This window comes from Dipodomys ordii, unplaced genomic scaffold (assembly GCF_000151885.1).
Source record: "Dipodomys ordii isolate 6190 unplaced genomic scaffold, Dord_2.0 Scaffold9, whole genome shotgun sequence".
Classification (NCBI taxonomy): domain Eukaryota; kingdom Metazoa; phylum Chordata; class Mammalia; order Rodentia; family Heteromyidae; genus Dipodomys; species Dipodomys ordii.
Window position 1 is genome coordinate 3,923,750 of NW_012267225.1, and position 19,043 is coordinate 3,942,792.

The following is a 19,043-nucleotide window of genomic DNA, read 5'->3' on the forward strand; positions in this document are numbered from 1 at the left end:
ATGAATATTTTCAAACTCTTCGAGCAGAGAAGTACCTGTGTTACCACACGGACTGCATTTTCTAATTCCAGCATGTATAAATAATTAAGATTTCTCAATGACTGAATGCACATTATTTGAGTCACTACATATTTCTTCTTAAATCTGGGTCAAGATAACCTGCAAATGTTTTCTTTTTTTTTCTGTTTCCTGCCACTCCTCATAAATGCAATGCATGACAGTAATCATAGATTTGTCTTTCAGTAGCTTGGAGATCTAAGAGAATCTTATCAAGACAAACAGAAATACGTAATATATATAAGGGATACATAGGGATATGTAGTCCACGTGTGTTATCAAGGTCCCATTGGCAGAAACATGAGTTATCTGGAATAATTTTCCACTTCTCTGCTGTAGCATTAGAAGACTATTGGAAGACCCAGCTCTTTTCCAATCTGGTCCAATCTAGGACTCAGGATAATGTTAATTAGCTGAATAATTATAATATTTATGTAATAGAAGTCTATGTCATAGTCTCCAATATGGTTGTTATTGGATCCCCATAGCTATTTACATTAATTTATTTTTAATTCAGTTCTACAAACACATTAACCATAACAGAAATGCATGCCAGCTCGTAGATGCCTTGGTGAAGCACACAGGACATTTGTGTCATGGTGAAAGTATTGTCAGGTAGTACTGCTCAATGGCCAGGTCTTCTAGTTCCTCCATGCCCATCTGCTCACCGCAACTGCTATTCCACACAGAACTCTCTGTTCTTGACCATAAGGATATTCTACATTTTATAATTCCTCCACCCTTAAATGCAGACCCTTTACTCCTAATTAGTTTACTCTGTGCTTGCTTTCCCTTTTTTTAATTGTCAGGTGGCTTTTCCTTTTTCTTTTAAAGTTAAGAAACAAGGTTGACTTTGGTTTATAGGTTTTATTTTTGGATAGGTCAGCCCTGTTGTTTTTGGATCTGGACTGGGATGTATAAGGTAGACCAGAGTTGTTACTTCATGGCTAGAAAGTGAACGGAATGAAGAGAAAGAGACCAGAGTCCTAATCCTTCATTGGAGGACATCTCCCACCCCCCAGAATGATTTCAGCAATTCCCTAGATGAGCTTTCTACTGCTCCCAATTCTTACTACATGTCACATGATCGCTCCTGTGAAGTGAGGGTCTCCTTCTCACCTGGGCAGCTCCACTGGAAAGACAATGCATTTTAACTGCTCCCTTCCACTGCCTGTGTACCATTGCTCTGTAACTCTCAAAATAGCATCCCATACATTATTCATCGTCTTTCTTGAAGACCCAGGGCAGATGCCTTGTTCTGATTGCTGACTTTTAAGGCGACACACAGCTAAGCCCTGAGCAAATGTCTTCTGTTCGTTAGAGGCTTTTTATACAATGCATTTATTCAACTGAGTAAGTGTGAAGAATTATTATTGCGAAGAGTGATTAGTACAGAGGCATGCTGTGGGCTAGCTGGGAAATGATGTTGTTGATTAATTCATATGTTCTTGTTTATCCTGCTGATCAGGTCAACGTATAGCCCACCAAGAATTGCTGGGTTTGAAGATTTTCCTAACTAAATCTCTATGTCCACAATAGTAAATGATAAGCATGTGTATGAGGGAGAGTGTGTGTTGGATTTGCTCACACGTGTGTCTCCGTGTGTATATACATTTTGGTTTTCATTCATGATTTTGAATGTAGAATGAAATAACCTTTGCTGGTCATTTTCTAGCCAGCTTCCTCCATGTTCTCATGCATGATGAAGGATGATTGTGCAATGTGGCTTTGTTTGTTTTCCTTTCTAAAATGCCCATCTCGTTATGGAAACAGCGGCGTGTGCATCCATGCACCTTGAAGTGTGTGTTTGTGGAACCACACAGGTGCAGCCAGGGTTTTCTCTGTAGTGTGACTACCCAATGGTTCACAGAAGACTAGCTTGAGAACACACTCCCCTTCAGTCCTCTGCATTCTCAGTTTGTGGTGCAGCAGTCATTGTATGCTTTATTCTGAAATATCCAACGCAGGCACAGTGCCTTTCTGCAGGTGTTTTTTTAGTTTCTAACCCTATCCAGATGACATCTGGGGTGCAGCCATGAGCAGAGCAATCTCCTAGTCATTTGTGTATATTTAGTGGGGGGGGGGAAGCACTTATGTCTTTCAATCCTGGATGAAGTGTTATTTTTAATTGACAGCTCCAGAAATAAATAGCATTGCAGTCAGGGTTCATAGAGATTTGCTTAAGAAACATATGCACACACATGTGTCAAAGCAGGCACACAGACACACACACACATGTGTACACACATTTGCTCATACCATCTTTCCCAGACAAGGCCTTGTGCTCATTAAACATAACTACCCCTTACTTCCTGGCCTGGGTTATAGTAATCTCCTTTTAGATATCTTTTAGATGCTTGGGATAGGGTTTCGGCATAGATATAGATAAGGTATAGATAGGGTTTTGCCCTTGTACTGTCCTCAGACTTGCCATCATGGCCTAGACTCCAGAGTGATTCAGGCACATATACCATAAGCAACAACTACGATACATGCTTTTGGAGAGTTTGCATTGATAATAGCCAGGGTCAGAAAGACCCCTCAGACTCCCCATGCACTTGCACATTATCTGCCATCAATACATCAGATTGTTTTAAATGATAACTTTCCTAATAGTTTTTACAGGTAAGCTACCTAACCATGATGGGTACTAATGCTCCCAAATAGCATATGGAAACAAAATGCTATTTAGGAGTTGGGAATTTAACTGAGGGAGAGAGTGCTTGCCTAATGAGCTAAATGACCTGAGTTTGCTCCTAGCAGTACAAACACACACACACACACACACACACACACACACACACACACACACACGTGTATGTACACATGCATGCACACGCATATATAAACCCACATGTATGCACTCGCATGTACCCATCCATACGCACACATACATGTACGAGCACACATACACACAAACACACATGCATGCACACACACTTACAAACACACATGAATGTGAGGATTAAATGCCATAGTGCCCATTTCCCCAGGGTGTAGAACTAAGAATGTGGATCATTGCTGCCCCTCCATTTTTATTCACAAGTAGCCTAATCCTGAAAGAAGAGACCATTGTTTCACCTTGTAGTTGTTTGCTGGCCTGGCTTACATGTCTCTGTGGATCCATGTCTGGTGCATATCAACTGAAGACGGAGTTCTGCCTCTCTGTGTCTTCAGTTCAAATCACAGCTGCAATGCTTGTTGATTTTATGACTATATAGGTGACAAATAAACACCAAGCTATAAGCAGATAGAATAGCAATACATCTGTTGTTCACATCATGTTTAAAACAATGTTTCATAGCTAACAGGCTATGAAGTAGTAACACAGAGATCCAGGCTCCTTTCATTCCTTAGGCTCTGTCTGCTTCCCTTGTGTCCCTCAATTCACCATACTCAACTGCATTAATGTAGCAGAGCAGGAAAAATGTGGGGTAGCTCTCATGGGAGAATTGTATGGTCCAGAACTGAGAAGGCACCTGCTACCTCAGCCTACATCCAAAATGCAGGAATCGTTGCTCAAAGAATTAGCTACAAGGAATTTACGAAGTACAGTTGAGACCCTGGGTCCTAACCCCAGAAGTACATTTCAGGTCCAGTAACCTCTATGGCTTTTAAGCAAGTGAAAAATGACCAATACAAATAGGGAAACATGAAATTGTACTTATATTTGATATTAACTTTAAATAATGTTACCAACCACCAGCATCTGTGGTTTCTAAAGAATGCACAGTGCAAATCCCTCTCACAATGACTGATTAATTTACTTCTCTGAGTTACCTTATCTATAAAATGGAGAACAACAGAAGTGTGCCGCATGCAATATGTCATGTGACTTAAATGTGAAAGGTTCTCGGATTTAGTTTTCATAATTATTCTACTTCATATCTACCCTCAAGAACATTCTCCCTCATTAAGCTAAGAGCTCCTGTTCTCAAGCTCTCTCTTCTGCTGCATTGCATAAATGATGGAAGTGGAGAACTGCACATTTTAGAATCAGATCTAACTTTGACACCTGCATTATCTGGTTGCTATCAGGCACAGAGTATGATTCTTCACTCAAGTATCTCGTAAGAGAGAACATTTTGGGAATTATTTTAAGATGATGTCTTAAAGACATTGCAGGCGCTGGACTCTTTATTTTGCCTCTTTTTCCTGTCTTCCACTCCCTTACCCTTGTTGTTGTTTTTCATTCAGCAATCTGTCATTTATTGGACAAACCAGACTCTGGGAAAGGAATGCAGCTCACATTTTTGAGGACCCCGTGGCCAAAGTTATCCCTATCTAAAGCATGTTTCTACTGTCTTTGGGTATTCTCTTCTTAAAGCCAGTCCTCCATGGAGGTGCATTATTTGAGCCTGAGTATCATAATACAAGCCCATGGTCCCAGCTATTGAAAAGGCAGAGACAGTGTATGTAGGACCACTTGAAACTACAAGACTAGCCTTAGAAAGATAGCAAGACATCTAACTCAAAACAAAAACTTATTTTGCTTAGATTCACCAAAAAATAGGAGGCCATCTAAGCTCATGCATGAACATATAAATTCCATCTGAACAGCATGCATTGCTTGCTTTCCGCACTGATATAAATAAAAATAATCAGGGGGAAAGACATGACAATGCTTACCCTTGGTGCTGACTCTATATGTATGATGTTTAAACCTTATTACCAACTGCGAAGTTAGATAAGTTAGACTTATTCCTATGTTACTGAAGAAAATATAGGACCCTGAAAAAAAAAAGCACACAGACTTTTATAAATGCTCTCTGAACTTTCACGATTGGTGTAGAAGGATTCCGGGACATAATTGTGTCTCTGAAGAGTATTCCTTTTGTCTCCATGAAACAGAGAAAAATAAAAGCCAAGCTCCTGCTTGACTTACTTATATTTCCTTAAAGCTGACTTACGGTGTTTTTTTTAAAAAAATATTTTTGAATATAGGGAACATCAAACCAATACAATTCGGTAGTAAATTTATGTTGTAACATAGAAGATTCCTTTGATAATCAGGTGAAGAATAATATAATATAATGAAATATAATAAATGATGTGTATGTGTGTGTGCACATTTACCTCTTCTACCTTATTTCCAACCTAGATATTGTTGGTTGTTATAATATTCAATTGTTTTCTATTCTAAAATTAAACCCATCTTCTCTGATGATCAAGATTTTACTTGAGACATTGTGATACCCCTTAGTCCCTCCTCAGGTCTCATATAAAACTGGGGAATGACCTGCTGTGCCAGCAAGAGCATTTGTACTATAAGTTAGTGAGGTAATCAAGTAAAGCTAATTCTTTACTCAGTGCTAAAGGTATTAGAACAATGCCACCTAATCAATGTAAAACCATTTCTGCCCCAGTTATAGTCTTCCCTGTGATCAAGAGTCTTAGATACTCAGATATGCCCTGAGAGATTAGAAACCCGTAGTTGTCATTGAAATCACATGATTTATTGAATGCTGGTGCCCAGCTTAGATTGAAAACTCTGTTTAAGCCAGTAATGTGAAAAATGCCGGGTGTGCCAACAATGGAAGGCTCTCACTACATGAAGTTATTTTTTTAAATAAAATATCAATCCCAGGAGAGCTCTCTGGCCTGTTGGCTGAACATACAGATACCAGGGAGAGCCATCTGTACTGGCGATTAGCTTCTGTGGGCTTAAAGGAAGAAGCATGGGGCACAGAGCTCAGCCAATGGATTTGACAGGAGTCTTGGGGACTCATCTTCAGAACTGGCTGAGTCCCAGCCCACATCCCTGGGCATCCTTCCTTTCAGAGTATGTTGGCAAAAAACTAGGCTGCAGTTAGACTTTGTAAATCTTATTGCATGGCTCATCATTAAAGCAAACAGAGCAAAACAATTTTAATGCCATAACTATTAAAAGTGATATCTAATGACCTCAACAGTTCAGACTGCTTTGAGGGAAAGGATGAAAATTCTCAGCTCTGAAGGCATGTGGCTAGGAAGTTGTAAAAAGAGATTAAAAGAAGACATATGGAATGGGATGCCGTTTCAACCACAGCAACACTAGAGTACAAAGTAGTTCAATTAAGATGGTAACACAGCGCCTGACTGTGGCTCATGCCTATAATCCTAGCTACTCAAGAGGCTGAGATCTGCAAATCACAGTTCAAAGCCAGCCTAGTCAGGAAAGCCGGTGAGACTGTTATCTCCAATTACCCCCAGAAAACTGAAAGTGAAGCTGTTGCTCAAGTGGTAGAGTTCTAGCCCTGAGCTGAAGAGCTCAGGGCCAGCACCCAGGCCCCGAGTTCAAGCCCTATGACCAACAACAACAAAAAGATGATGACAAAGTGCTTATTACTTTATTAGTAGTAACTTTATTTTCTTTCCTTTCTTCTTTGCCATCTAGTTCAAGTTGCCAAATATAATAGCAAGTTGCTGACTTTTGCTAATATCCTAATTATTAAATAGTGCATTTTCCTCAATAAAGATCTGGGAGCAAATAAAGATATAAAAATCTGATAAAAAGTAATCATTTTAACATCTTTTAATATGAACTCTACTTACATAAAAATGATTAAAGAAAGGAAATCAAAGCTTTAATTCCACTTAATTTAGCAAAATTTCTTTGAGTGGCTACCGTAGGTCCACTAGTATGAACACTAAATTGGTAAAATCAGATTGCAAGTCTTTGCAGTAGAGTAGCTTACAGCATAGTAGTGGTGATTTCTTGTTTTTTCAAAACTACTGAAAACATTTTGAAGAGTGGAATGTTATTATTATGAAGGCTCAAAGGTCAGAGGCAAAGTGCATTGTGACTGGAGGCTAATGTGGACGACAGCTTCTGAGGTAGTCCAATGTTAAACTGCCTAAGAAAGCCAAATTCATAGCTAACTACAGAATATGAAGCTTTTATTCTAGGAATCCAGGGGACTGTTAGTAAACAGGGAAAAGTTTATGTTTGACCCATGATGAATCTTAAGGTGCAAGTAGCTATACTGGTATAGATATTTTTTGAAAAGATAATTAGAATTATATAACTGGAACTACAGATTTCCCAGGAATAGAAATTTGTGTTAGAAAATTGTGTACAGTGATTGACTAATGAATGTCTTTTGTCTGAGAGAAAGTTGAGAGTGAGGACAAAAAGGGAGCTGAGAGCTAGAATTTATAAGACACAGGAATGAATGAGGTTAATCTGCCTACAGTATCTGCCTGTAAATGTGAAATGCCCATAGTAAAACTCTTTTTGTGCAGACAATATACACTAAAGAAAACAAATGACAGAAATGTATAGCAGATTCTGTTAGGGCTGGAGATGAGTTGGTAGGGAGAGAGCAAATAGAGGGTAATTATGGTAAATATATAAAAAAGTAAACAATTGAATTCTGAAATATATATATAGATGTGAAGATATTAAGAATAGTTGACATGAAACTGAAGAACGAGGTTATACTGACTTTCTGTCTACAAGTACAGTAATTAAGCCAGTGTGCTATTGGTAAAAGAAAACATGATGTAATTGATGGAGCGATATAGAAAGCCTAGGATGTGCATCCACACTGATATACCAAAATCAATTCCATGAGAGAAAGGCTAGTTTCTCCTACACAAAACAATCACAGGTATAACAGATTACATGCTAAAAATGAATCCAGAAAGACTTTTCACTCTCCACAAGGTTAATTTTTAAAAAATGGACAATAGATTGAAATTTAAAATGCAAAGTTAGAAAATTCATAGGAAATAACAGGAAAAACGTCTTCAGGCAATGATGGTAACCTAAGATTCAAAGGTAGCCCAGAGGGAAGCGGGTGGCAGGGCTGGGTAGGAGCAGAGGAAGACAAGAGAGTTCCTTTTAAGCAATAGATGGGTATAATGACATGTGCCTGTCATTCTAACTACAGGGAAGACTGAGTGCCAGAAGATGATGGGTTCATGCCAATGCAAGGAAGTAAAATAGGTAAGGTGTGTGTGTGTGTGTGTGTGTGTGTGTGTGTGTGTGTGTATTTTCTAATTACTTTAGGAACTGAAAAATGATCAAATCACCATCTAAGCACTCTCTGGAGTACAAAGTGAAAGCCTATCTCAAGAAAACAGTGCAAATAAGAGCTGTAGGGCATGGCTTGGTAGTAGAGCTCTTGCTTAGCAAGTTTGACGTTTGAGTTCAAATCCCAATGTATACATACACACACACATAGACACACACATACAAATTATTATAAGGAAAGAGTATTAATGAAGAAATGACTGGATTGGATCTGCAAGAAATATTTAAGTTAACATTATAATACATATCTAAAATTAGAGCAATTAAATTCAAAAAGGACATTCATTTACTTTGCTCAGGAATGTCAGGAGAGCAGGTGCCATTACATTAAATTATAATCTCTGTGGGAACAAGATGCAGGCAAATTTATGAAGGTCTTTAAAATTATACTAGAATTGCGATTTTTAAACATCACATTGGGAGCAACGATTTACTGGCATCTCTTGAAGCCGGACAATGTGTTTCCAGGTCTAATTTCACAAGGTTGAATGAGTTTCTTATTCTTATTCTCTTATTGCAGAGACTTAATTGCCATCTTTAGAATTTTAAGTAAAGCTAAAACTAGGGAAAGAATTGGTTGGTGTCCCCTGACAATAAAGGCATACTTCAAATAATTACATAATTTTAATTGTGAGACCAGAAGTGAAACATTAAAAATATGCAAAGTTAGCAGAAAATGAATATGCCTTCATTTACAAAATCTATACGGAGTGGCCACTGTACTATCTGAATCCATTAATTTCCTAGCAAATGGGTTCTTATGAACTCAGTATGTGATGAGCATTGTACTACAGGAAGGAACTTCTGTTTACAGAAACCAGACCTTGGTTGGAGACTCCTCTTGTTTACTATTCACCGGCTCTATTTGACTTATTTTTTGTAATGTGAAAAATGGTTTAAAAAATTCTATCTGCTCTATTTTCTTTATAGAAGTTCAAGCATTTTCTGTATTTTTTTCTTGATTTCCTCAATAAGTACCTAGTATTAGTACCTAGGTACTTTTAAACATTCTTGCTCAAAGTATATGTATGTTTGCTCTAATCAATAGGTATAAATCATTGAAAAGCCTTGGACTGGATACACACACACATACACACACACACACACACACACATATGTTAGAGAGATGGCACATAAAAATGGAGGTATTGATAAAAGATTAACATCACAACCAAAAATGAGAGTCAGTGCTTATTATAAGCAGAACTAGATGGGTCCTTAATCTCTAATGTTAAATATCTCAGAGTTGCTCCAAGTGTTGAGTTAATGAATGCAGTCTCAGGAACTAGTTGGTGGCCTGCAGTGTACAGTGTATGCTGAGCAAAAGTGAGTTTGTCATATGACTATCTCTGGCCTGCTTGAAGACAGAGAATATGCCTTCCACTGTCCACAAGCAAGTTCCAAGAACGCCATCTCGCCCGAAGTGACAGCTCCAAAAGTATTTTTAACGTGATGGACATGACAATTGAACAGATGAGACCCAAATTCCAAGGGTTTGTTTTCAGAAGAAATGATTGATCAAATTCTCCAGGAGCAAATGGCAGGAGACATTCTGCTTTGGTGGTAATAAAATTTTATTACAAATGCACTGGCAGTAATCACGGTGAAATATTGCAGGGTCTAAAGGCCAAAAGGAACACATTGCCAGGAATAAAGGAAATGATAAAGAAAATTCTCTGACTGCCGTTCTGCAGAACAATTTGTGCTTTAGGAGATGTAAAACATACGCCTAAGTCCTTATTCTCATGCGAGGTTTAGAAACTGTGTTGCTTTTCGCTGGAGAGATTTTTGTTTTGTTTGGAGGTGATGGAATAAAAATAGATTTAAGATTTTTTTCCAATATATGGCATGAAGGAGATGATTATTGTGTTCTACAAGGCATGACTAAACATCTCATTCTCTCTTGCCTCCATGTATAGCAAGAGAAAGGAGATCTACAGGAGCAAGATAGGACCCTTGCAAAGCTGAAGGCCAAGATAGAAACTGAATCAGCAACCCTTGATTGGCTATTAGATGCATTTCTTTAATTATGCTTCTGTAATTCAAGTCAGCACTTCCTACGGATTTATAACTATGGCTTGATGATCAACAAGGAGTTATAGAGAAGCTTGGTAGTCAAGTTCTAAGTTGTCCAGCCAGGAACTGCCTTTTTAAGACGACACCAACCAGGATTTACAAGTACTTTTGATCAGCTGACATTTTTTGGAAAGGCAATCTTCAACGATAGTCCCCTAAGAACTTATTATTCCTGATTTCCATTTTTATTCAGGTATTTTAATTGGCTGAGGCAGACATTCCAATTCTAAATTAGCTGGTGATTATTCACAGAAGAATAATCTTCTAGTGTCTTCCAAGCTAAGTAAGCAGAAGAGGTAGTTAAAACTTTCATTTTTTTCCCTTGCGTTGTTCTGCATATTCTTTGTTTTTCTTTCTAGCACTTCTATTGACAGTAAGTGAAGAACATTTTTGATGATTTCCTGCTCCTAAACCTGTGAAGAAAGAAGAGCAGTGAGCAAATACTTCGGGGGAGGGGGTGGGGGGATACTAAGGATGTTAAGGAAACTCTAAATAGAATGAATTGTTGTAGAGGTGGGCAAGACAAGTATTGAATGGCTTTCTAGTCCCTTGATACGGATTCAAAACTGAAGTTACACAGCTGTTATTTTATTGTGTGGCGAATTTCCAATACATTCCTTAACAGGCCAAGAAGCATGCGTGTACCAGAAGTTCTACCACATGTAAACATCCCTGAGGCTACAGCATCTTCCAGGGTCAACACAAAGGAAGTGATTAGAGTCAAGCAACACCAGGGATGCAGGGATATGGACAGCAGGCTGAGGCATTTGCCCAGGATGTGAGGTCCTCCCGACACCTCACAGGCTGCCTGGGCCTCATGCGGCTGGACAGCGCCTCCCAAGTCACACAGCACAGCACACACATGAAGGCAGGAACGACCCCGGGGCCAGAGGAGAGAGGAAGCCAGATGTGCAAGGTCCTCACACAAGCAACTGTCAGAACGAGCACCCTTGGGGATAGCTTTAGAAAAGAAGCCAGGACTCGGGACTTTCTTGGAGATTGGAGAGAAGAGGCCTTGTTGGATCTCTCTCTTTTGAGTCCTTTTAGTGTGTCAGTCTGATAACAAAGCTTCACTTATTCAAGAAATGTCACTTCTCTGTCCAAGGTCAGAAGCTGATCATGCTTCTGGGGCTGAAAGTAGATGAGGGCCACAGGCACTAAAACGAAAGGAGAGAAATGAGGCGGACAGGGCAAGGGTGATGTTGTGCCTGGAAGGCTGTGAATCAGAGCAGAGATGCTTCTTTGTGACTGTAGACTACCTCCAGGTCATCCTCGCTCCCTTGACCTGTATCCTCATGCCTCTGTGTGTGTGTGTGTGTGAGTGTGTGTGTGTTGCTTGGTGGTTTATTACTTCATTTGTGAGTGAGGTAGGTGTTTTGTGGGAGAAGGGGAAGGTAACAGAACAAGACAGAAAAGATCTGGGGAAAGTGAGCAAGTGAGTGAAAGGAAGTAGAAAGAATCTTGGAAAAGCAGAGAGCCCAGTTAAATTAGAACATAGTGCAGCTTGTGAGCACTCCTTTCCACAGTTCTTAAAGTGACAGGAGAGTCAGGAGCCATCTTGTTTGCAATGCATGCCAGGCCTTGGAGGACCTTGAGGTCATTTGCATAATATGCAAATCCATCACAGGCAAAGCCAAATTTTTTTGTTTCCTTCCTCCCCATTGCTTGTTCTTTCTCCTTTTGTTTTCTCCCACCCCCAAGTCTTGTTTAGTTCCAGACGCCTTGTCTGTGTCTAGAATAACCCTGCCTCTCCCCTCAAATCCTGTTACATTTTTCTGATGAAGCATTCTTTTACAGGCTCATGTGTTAAATGCTTGGTCTCCAGCTGGTGGGGCTATTTTGGGAGGATCTCAAAATTTAGAATGTGGGGCACTGCTGGAGGAAGTAGGTTACTGGGGAGTGGATCCCTGGGGGAATCTTGTGCCTGCTCCTTCCTCTCTGCCTCCACCTCTCCTGCATGCCATTGTTTGAGCAGATTCTCGCTGAGTATATGCTGCTGGCCAAGATGGTCTGGCCAAGGGCCTGGGGACAAGGGACAGTGTGCTGGACCCTGAAGCCATAAACCCTTCCTCCCTAAGATTATTTCTTTGCAGTATCTTGCTAACAGCAATAAGGAAGCTGAGTACTACAAGTTCCTCATGGCACCCACAAGCCAGGAGTCCCTGCATTCCCAAACTCTGCACTAAGAGCTTCCCTGTGCCTTCTGGTTTTGCGCACCATGATGATTTTGTTGTGGCTGTTTTTCATTCCTTCAGTACTACAGGGAGCTTCCCTTTCAGTTTGTTGTTATTGCTTTCCTTAGCTTAGTTAATCCTTACTTACCTTGTAGGTCTCCAATGCCAACTTTCATGGGACCAGAGCTTTCTAAATGGGCAGAAAGCTTCATCCATGTGATGTCTGCCCAGCCTGTCTACATTTTCATAGCATTTGTTATAATGGTTATTAACTACTTAGATGGCTAATGAGTTGCATAATATTTAATTTTCCTTTAAGTCTGTTTGCCTAATTGCAAAAACAATGTGGTTTCTTGCTCTTTCTCCCACCTTTGCATGCCTTCCCAGTCTTGCTGGTGGCTTTTCCTCTTTCAGGTAAGCTTCCTCTTCTTCCTGAACACATATGGGCATGTCATTACTGTGTCGGATGTTGCTTCCCGTCACTTCAGTCATGATTGCTCATAACTGGACACCGTACGTTTTCAGGACTCACGCAGCATTCTGACAGCAACAGATGGAGACTAGAGAGAAGCTCCTGCCATCCAAAGGAGCTGGTATTTTCATTTCAAAGGTGATCCATGGAAATAGATCATGATGTCCATCCTGGACATCTTGTACTTTCTAACAAAGAGATAGATCAAACATTAACCATCACAAACAATGATATTTTAAACTAAAATATGGCAAAAATGGGATCTAATTTCAAATGCCTGTGATTTTAAAGAGATCTACTTTTCATTCAAAACCCAGAAGCCCTTCAAATTCTATCTCCCTACCATGACAAGCTCAGAGGCCATAACACTTGCCCCACTAAAGTCAAAGCACTCACCGAAGACCTGAGAGAGGATGGGCCATTTACGGTGTTTCTTAGTATCTGATGTGTATGTCTGGTTTCTCAAAATACATTATTCACACATGGAAATCAGTAAGTGTCTGCCACCTCATTGATTTGCCACAATGTTCAACATACTAATCAATATATATTAGCTGATGTGTTGTATATAATTGAGAAACTCTGATGTCTCTGTCAAGTAAGAAAAAGGAGCCCAGGGTTTTAGGTCAATGCCTAAGTACAACAGACAATTTACAAATCACTTGAGCTTGCTATTCTTAGCAATGATTAGAAAAGTCTTTGGACAGAACTTTTCAATATATTCATGGGAGCATCCCAACCAAAAAGTTACAATTTTAAACAGAACAGAAAACAACTAGATGTGCATATACCTTGGCTGACAGTTACTGCAAGCCAACCATACACCCTTCACTTTGAAATATTACCATGTCTTTCCCTTCATCTAAGTTCAAAAATCTGTTCTTGCTCTAGCAGTCTCACCTAGGCTGTGTAGGGCCACTGTCCACATGGTGATTCCCAAATTAAACACCTCTGACTTCGCCGAGGTCCTGAAAGCTTTCCTGTATCTACTGAACAAACCCACTTACTCCATCTCTCTTGAATTCATTCTCTCCTCTTTATCCCCTTCAAGAGTTCATTCTGTCTCAAACCAGTCCCCTCTACCCTTGCTTCTTCTGGACCATCCTCTGTGCAGGCTGCAGGAACCACACTAAAAGTGATTCTGATTATATCTCCTCTACAAAGATGTTCACTAAGGCAATGCCATAAATGGTCACATCCATTAATGCTGATACACAAACCACTCCAGTGGCAGCTGCTGAAAACTCTGTCCTCAGCTCTTAATTTTTCAACAAGAAGCAACATCTAAAGACTGCCAGTTGCTCTCACTGTTATTTATCACATGCTATGTGCATACACTATTCCTTCAGGCTCAAATAGTCCGGATCCACAACTTAGATCATTGCAATGGTAAATTTTATTTTGTCAACCTGCCAGGTTGCTGATAAAACACTACTTCTGAGTATTTGTGAGGATATGTCTGAAGAAATTTGTATTTTAATTGATGAACTATGTAAAGATGTGCTCTCATGTTTTGGATGAGAATCATCTAATCCTTTGAAGACTTCAATAGAAGAAAAAAAAACAGAGAAAGGGAGAATGTGTTATGTGACCTTCATTAAGCAAATTCATCTTTGTCTGAGGTAATACATGGATACTCTTAGTTCTGAGACCTTTGGACATTAACGGAATTACACCACCAGCTTCCTCGATCTTCAGATGGAAGGTAAAATGGAGTAGGTAGAAATCATGAAAATAGGTCAGAGTTAAGAAATCTAAGTATAGCACCCATAAACAACAGATGAGACTGAAGCCCCATTACTGTTCAGGAGTGACTCATGCCTGTAATCTCAGCTACATGGGGGACAGAAATCAGGAGGCTTATAGTTCAATCCCAGACCGTAAAAAATGTTATCAAGGCCTTATCTCAACAAAGATGCCAGGTATGATGGCAGGTGACTTTATGCCAGCTACTCAGAGGTATAGTAAGGTAGAGTGTGGTCTGAAGCTGGGCACCATGGAAAAATGAGAAACACTATTGGAATGATAACCAAAGCAGCAATAGCTGAAGGCATGCCTCAAGTGATAGAGATCCTGCCTGTCAAGAGAGATTCCCCAAGTTCAAAGCAGTAGTACCATTCCTCACCACCCACAATATCCTTCTCATGAAAAACTCACTTTACCCCAGAGGTCAGAGGCTCAAGCAATGGGCTAAACCTGAGTTAGAACAGAACCATGGTTCAGTGTTGACAGAATGACCATTTATCCACTAGATTTTAATAATTCCATCTCCCAGAAGGATTTGAATATTGAAGGAAAGATGAAAACCACCTACAGATTCCAGGTAAAATTCTCAAGGCAGAGACTGTGAATATTGAGTGAAGCAAACGCACTGGAAACATTGCGTCTGGGTATATGGTATAAGTTAATTTCAAAAACAGAAGAAAAGCATCAATTACACACTGAAATGCGCTTAACATTATTAGGGTGGGGAGAGAGCCCAATCCTTATATCCATTGGTGGACCTGAGTAACCTCAGTCCCAAAGCATCCCAGCTCTATCATGGCTGACACTGCCTTGAAATCCTGCTCAGCACCAGGAGGCACAAAAGCTTCTCACACAGGTGGTCTATTCCAAATTAATGACTCATTGGAAACTGTCACATTGCTCATCGAAGGCCTGTGACATTTTGTGAGAATGGTCTTCATTCAAAACATTACCAGAGTGAAGGTTTAAGGTCAGAGGTCCAGTCAGGAAGAACCGCTGAACTAGAGAAACGCCTGGCTTGCCAACTGTTTGAGGTAGCATCAAATCATCTTCAGTTTCCTTGTCCATATGAAGGACCACTATAGAACTTGCACGTGACAGTGTGTGCATTACTCAGCATACTATTTGCAGAAGAGTAGGTCTTTATTAAAAGCTAACTAACATGCTGCCATTGAGTCAGCCATTTCCTGGTGTTTTCCCTGACCCGTGATATTGTGTCTTATTTTGCTTTCTTATTTTCCATTCTACTAATCTGATGGCTCTCTCTCTCTCTCTCCCTCTCTCTCTCTTTCACACATACACACATACTCAATAATTGCAAGCCCCATCAGACTATGGGTTTTTGTAGTGGAGTCTTTTATTTTGGCATTGTCTATAACATTATACAGCATAGAGAAGTGTTCCCTAAGTCCTCAGGGAATTAAAGAGCTTTTAGCATTACTAGTATTAGCATTTATTATGTATTTCTTGTTTGAGGGCCTTGTGTGAAGGATTTTCCATGCTTGAACTCATTTAATCTTTCCTAACAGTCCTGAAACGTAAGTACTCTATGAATGAAATGTTTTTGATGAATTAGGAGAATGCCATTGTTGTTGCCATAGCAACAGAGGTCTGGAACTATAAATCTGGTTTTAGAAGACATCATCTTGGTTGACTCTTCTTTTCTGACTCAAGTTTTAATGTGCTTTAGAAGGAGCTTATATAAGATATAAATAGCTTCCATACTGTTAATTAGTATGTATCGAGTCCCACTATGCAAAGTGGGCCCTTGAGAATCTACACCTTCTAAAATACTACTCAGTCTAGTTTTGCAGTGTGAGGCACATGGATCTAGGGATTTTGAGATATACAAAAGAAAAGGAAAGAAGTAGACATGGACTTGGGGAGTTTAGATACCACTTAATGACTTAGAGCCTTAATTTTCTAATGAAAGGGTCACGATCTAGTGCAGACTCTCCAATGTTGGCATGGCTCCTTAATATATATATTGAGCTTGCAACATTCCACCTCTGGTTGACACCCGGGATTTCCAGGGTCTTAGCTTCTGCTCAGGGTGGGTCAGATGTTTCTGGCACACTCCCAGCTTCCATTTGCAAAGCAATTTGTGTTTATAAGCAGACACGGAGGGGAGCAGGCAGAACAGACTGACATGTTATCAAACAAGAATTTGGTAAAGGTTGAGTGGTTAATGTATTAATCTTGGGCAGAAAATGAGTTAGATGATGTTACTGTGAATATTTTATGTTCTAATCCTGTCACAGCTCAGCTGTCTCCATGGACTGGTTTTCTAACTTCTGAATAATCATTTTGTACATTAAGTAAACAGAGAAATGCCAGAAATCATTTGAATTTCATAGTTTCAAAGAATAATACCTAAATATGGGGTCCAAAGGTAGCTGTATATGTATATATTTGCTAAAAATAGTTTAGGGAGAAATGTGTTTAAGTACCATAGGTCTAACCTCAGTGTGTGTTTTTGAAGAAAAATTATTTTAGTTCTAGGTTTTATTTTTTTTCTTTCACAAGTGGATGGGCTTTGCAACTTATCAGAGTGACTTCACATTCACATCCATTTCTGTATTGCCTCCAAAGGTTAGTCCAGGAAAGTTAGGAAAAAGAAATCCTTTTTACTAAACATTGTCCCTTTAATATGACTGTGTGACTATGTCAGTAAGAACATTAAAGTTAAGTTAATAACCATAACAGTGATACAGTATTTTTATGGTCTTTTATAGTATTTTCCTTTTGTGTAAGTGAATGTTTAGAGTACTGAAGTTTATTATTCTGTTTTTTTTTAAATTTGGTGGTACCTGGGATTGAACTTAGGGTTTCCCACTTGGTTGTTTTGCTTGCTAATAGCTGGCCCTTTACCATTTGAGCCACACCTTCAGTCTAGTTAGTTATTTAGAAGATAGAGTCTGGAGCACTTCTATGTCAGGCTGGCTTCAAACTTCAACCCTCAAGATATCAGCTTACTAAAGAGCCAAGATTAAAGCATAAGCTACCAGCACCTAGCTATTAATCTATATTCCTAATATGAATACTATATTTTGTCATTCATTCAAGTATAAGTGTCCAATACATGGCTCAGTAATGCAAAGGAAATACCTGTAGAGGAGGCTCATGTTTGGAATGCAAGATTTGTGTGGTGCTTTATTCATAGAAGACAGTGCAAGGCATGTTTTCCTAAATCAACCATTAGTAAAATTAGAAAATTAGTAAAAAAAAAAAAAGTGGTTCTACTAACATAAATTTTATAAAAGTAATTTTGCTTTGTGAAATCTTGTCTATGAAGCATTCTCTAAACTGGAAACATGGTTTTGAAGAGGGTTGAACTGAGCAAGAAAATCAAATTAAGTGTTTATTTTCTTAAGTAGAAACATGAAGGATAAAGGAATAAGCATGTGAGTAATTTCTTTTTCAGCCTTTTTATGCATACAAATTCATATTAGAATCCAATAAAAATAGAAGTTGATTATTAGCTGGGATAAATTGATAAATCTAAGAAACAACTGTTTCCATCTCTGAATCATCTAAGGTCAAAAGCTGGAGATACTGCACAGGCATGGTTCTGGGGAGAAAATCTAAACATGTCAGCTGTCTGTGTAGATGAGCCTGCACTCTACCTTCTCTATGAGTATGCATCATTTCTTCCCATCATTAGCCTTGGGCAACAAGAACCATAACACATGGCAGTAGTTTTATCTTTAGTTCGCCACAGCTGCCCCGCTGGCACCTTCTTGTATGTGTGCATATATCATAGTCATCTGTCCTTAGACTCGTTGACAGGGGTTTCTACCAGTCATTTGCTACCTTAGAGGCTGAAGTGAAGAAGTAAAATAACTCTCAAACCCAGGAAGAACAGTTTCTGACCTTTGCTCCTCTTCTTACAGATTTATTTAGCTCTTTCTGGTGTTCTATGCAGAATCTCCTTGAAGCCCTAAAAAGACCTCTACTTTTGCATAAATCAAGCCAAAAGTATCCCTGGCCTCTTTCTTTTGTTCTGACTTGTAAGAGAGAAGACAAAAATCAAGGGATACGCACAGCTCTGTGTGGCCGGAGTCCTCCCTTCCTGGGTGTCTGAGGGCTATTAACTACATTGGGAAAGAACATTTCCCCTGGCTCTTTATCACAACACAAATAGAATAGTCCATACATAAAACTCAAAATCCACTGTCCAAAGTAAAAACAAAACAAAACAAAAAAAACTCAGCATGTCTTATCTCCTAATAACGTTCACTTACAACAAAATGAAAAGTGCTATTAGGAAATCTGGAATGAATTGGAATTCCAGCCTCCCCAAAACCCAACTGGACAATTACTAGACACTGACTATGATCATTCATTTTTCTCCCTCTACCCACCCTGCAACTATAATTAAAACTGTTATTATTTCCCCCACTTAATGGTTTAAGTTCAACAAATGGTTGTAAATATTTTAGCATGCTAAAAGCTTTTTTCTTAATAGGAGCTCATTCAAAATATAGGGTAGTAATTAAAG